The sequence below is a fragment of the Alligator sinensis genome, unplaced genomic scaffold (genome assembly GCF_000455745.1).
Source record: "Alligator sinensis unplaced genomic scaffold, ASM45574v1 scaffold37_1, whole genome shotgun sequence".
NCBI lineage: Eukaryota > Metazoa > Chordata > Crocodylia > Alligatoridae > Alligator > Alligator sinensis.
The window spans coordinates 1966035-1969768 of record NW_005841955.1 but is presented as its reverse complement, the minus strand read 5'-3'; the positions used below and the strand labels follow the sequence as shown (position 1 = coordinate 1969768).

Here is a 3734-nt window from a genome sequence, read left to right as displayed (position 1 = left end):
GGCCGTATGTTGGACAAGCCTGCTCTAGATGGTGGCATTGGGCAGTGAAGGGACTGGCTGGGGCACAAGAGTGCCGAAAGTGTGGAGCTGTGTAGCTAGTTAGCAGGAAGGAATCTGGCCTCCTGCTGCTTGGGCTGACCAGGTGCAATTTATACATGAAGACACTGTCCACACGTGTGTTTCATCCCAGTTAATTACTCTTCTGTAAGATAGTACTGTCCCCAACTATCTTATAGTACTATCTTACAACAGAGTTAATAAATTTCCTATGTCCACATGTAGGCAGTAACATTTTACTGCGGAGCTAATTAGTCTAGTCTGCAGTAAAGCGCATGTGTAGATGACCCCAGTATGTAGTACTATGCTCCTGATTTCTAGTTTCTCTTGCTAAATTCTTAGCTTTGTACTGTCTGTGAACAGTTCATAAAACACTGATCTTCTGGAATGTGTTTATTCTTGGGCTGGATCAGATAGCTATGCAAACATTTTATAGCTGAGATTATTTGAAGCTCCATGGAAAACTTTACCCCTGAAATGTTTTGAAGAGAAAAGGATGAGGCAACTGCATACAGATTACTAAAATAGATAAAAAGGCAAGGCAAGGAAAGCAGGGAGAGCTCCCAGATGGTAAATGATAACTACAGTGACACAACAACTGAGTGCTTTTTTTTCCTGAAGGAGTCTCCCAGAAAGAATATACCAGCTCCGCAAGGCTGCAAGCACTATAGAACCACTGTATGTCATAGGGGAGGGGAGGAGGGAGGAGGAGGATGAGCATACAGGAATTAGTAAATAATCCAAAATATTTCTAAGAGAACACAAGTAAAAAAACAACCTGCATTAAGTCACAAATAGGCCCTACTGCTTATTCATTAGAATTTCATGAAGCCATTTGAAGTGTTGCAATTTTCCATTTCCTGCCATCACCCCTAAACAATAGTTGGACATAGTATTGCTTCCTTATTTTTACCTTTCTTCAATTATTCTAGTATTTTTTCCAACTTTTTTATCCCTAAACTTTTCATTTTTATACTAAGCACCACAGCTGTCAGCTGCTGTAGTTGTAACATCCAAACTCAGTAATTGTTTCTTTGATATTATAATGAACTGAAGTGGCAAATAAGTCTGGCGCCATGTGAGAATTCACATGCTGAAGACATCAAGTAACCCACATTAAGATCCTCAGTAGAACAAAGTCTTTTGGTCCTCATTGTGTTTAGTGCTTTTGGAAATGCCTCAACCTCCCTATTAACCTTTTTATTTCTTAAATGCTACCAAGCAAGAGAAAACACAAATAACTGGAAAAAATATTCCAAACTCTTTCCGAAGAGAAAAAAGACCATAAATGTATTTTTTTTAATTAATTTAGGTGTGGATTTGGGCTTTTTCTTTTTTGATCAGTTTATTTCTCTAGAATTTAAGGTCTATGCTATTTTTATCACCAAACAGATAGGTAAGCCATCCAGGTATAAATAAACTGTTTTTACTTGAGGTTAACTTGACTATCTTTGTAGCTTAGAAATTTAGGTAAATGCAAGGGCATTTAATTAACTAACTGATAAAAAAAAAAGATTCCTGTTTATTCATATTTATTGTAAAATGGCTTAATAAGTGCCTTTTTAGTGCTATTTGTATAAATCCAGAATTGTCCCAAAGGTGCCTCGACAGGACTTAGGCAGAACATAGGTAGCACAGTTCTAAAACACCAAGCTCCAGAATGGCTCTGCTCCAGCAGCCAAAAAATTTACCTGGGTTCTAGTGCCTGCTCTCAGGATTATTTCTGCTTTTCATCAGTGAAGGTCTAATGAAAATTCATAAACAGTCCTGAGAGAAGGGTTGGAATCCAGGGCTTCCATCTCCCCGAGGAAGGCCCTCATCACTGGGCTACAGTCAGATGCCATTTTGCCTACCCTCCTTCTGACCCCATTTCTCTTGCCTTCCTTTCTGCAGAATTTCTTCAGTATAGAGGGTTCACCCACCTCACACTGCTTCATAGCCTAGTGATTAGCACACTCTCCTGGGAAGCGAGAAGTGGTTTTGAATATCCTAATGCGGAGGAAAGCTTCTACCTAGGTCTCTCTATTTCACTATTGCACTACTATGCAAAAGATGGTCAAGCAGCATCCCTACCAGTTGGTTAGGCATCTACCCGTAGTAGAGGGACTATGTACTCTGTATCTTGAGTGAATGGAAGCACCTTATATACAGCTCCAACTCAGGCACCTAAGGATATGTCTACACTCTGAAAGCAGAGATCTCAGTCTTGCTGCCAAGGAAATACATTCTACCCACCTGCCATCCTCTAGACAAATCAGTTCCAGAAATGAGGCAAATAGGATGCCACAGCTGTGGAGCATGCTATTGGCCATGTTGAGGGTGATACCAGGGACATCCCAGCACATCTTCACCACCTCATTTCTGAGGTGATGCACAAAGGGTGACAGCTGGTAGGCAGAATTTATTGCCTCAGTGGTAAGAGTGATTTTTTGCCACTGAAGTATAGACATACTCCAAAACTCCACAGAGAGACACAAATTCAGACATACCCTCTGCTTAGCATCTCCTGTTGGCTAGCTCCAGAGCGTCCAACTTTTCTCAAGTGTCCTTTGGCAGCACCTAGTTCTCTCAGTTAACTCTCTAGGGATCTTAGGTCCCCAGCCTCATGCACGCGGGCCAAAGTTCTCGGACTAGATACCTATGTTCTAGGTGTTGCAATACTGAAGTAAAGATACCTAAGTGACCAATCTAGATAATGCTCTTGTGCTCATTTACACTAAAATCCCTTTCTTCTGCATGAGCAACCTAAAAGAGCATAAGCATGAATAAGTAGAGAGCTCAGTGTATTCAAGAGTGAGATTGACAATTTTCTTCTAGTTTATGGTTTGAATGTGAACTACATGGGACTACATTTATTTGACCTTCTAGGGGTCTCATGATAAGCACACAGTAGCACAGTGTGTGCAATACTATATTTTATAAACTGTGTGGTTTCCTGTTTACAAAAGTTTGTTTTACCCATGGCATAAACAAAAACTTAAACTAATAGTCAATTCATCCCTGGTATACAATTTCATTAACTTCAGTGGGTGAGTTCTGCCTCAAAAGTAAGATGCATCTAATTCAGTTGGTCTAATAAAATATATCACATCTACTCAAAGAACCTTGCCTGCCTACATAGGCAACTCGTAGCAGGGGGCACATGACCCCCCTGAGATTAACTGCCACCACTGCCGGCTTCTGCAGGCAGTTGCCACCCCCCCTCACCACCCCCGCCTGCCCTTGCCGCCAGCATCTGCAGGCAGTCGCTGCTCACCACTTCCACCATCGGCATCTGTAGGAGGTCCCCACTCACCGGCCCCCCAGCCATGCCGCCAGTGTCTGCAGGCAGTTCCCGCATGTCGCTGCCACCTACAAATGGTGCCCCCACAGTCTGTGAAGGCACAAGTCATTCAAGTCTGCCTATGTCCTTAGACCAATGTGGCTACTCCAACCAACACTCCCAAAAGCTTCTATACCACACACTTAGCCAGACAGAACATTTATCAAGCTCCCTTTTTATGGTCTAAGAGAAAGGATTTCCCACACTTCTGACTATTTAGCGATGGCAATGGAAATGTTAGTTACTCCTGCCAGTGCCCTGTTAACATTCATTCCCTAATTCTTGCTTTTGTTAGTTACATGTAGCCACTGCACCACACTTTCTCAGCAGGCATGATAGGTGCCTATATATGTGT

At 42.1% G+C, this 3734-nt stretch overlaps 1 protein-coding gene across 1 annotated transcript in view; it reads right to left on the bottom strand.

The window, feature by feature from the left end:
- COL12A1 (collagen type XII alpha 1 chain) overlaps nucleotides 1–3734 on the bottom strand; it is a 139049-nt gene that overhangs the window by 107455 nt on the left and 27860 nt on the right. The gene's annotated exons all lie outside the window — the stretch shown is intronic.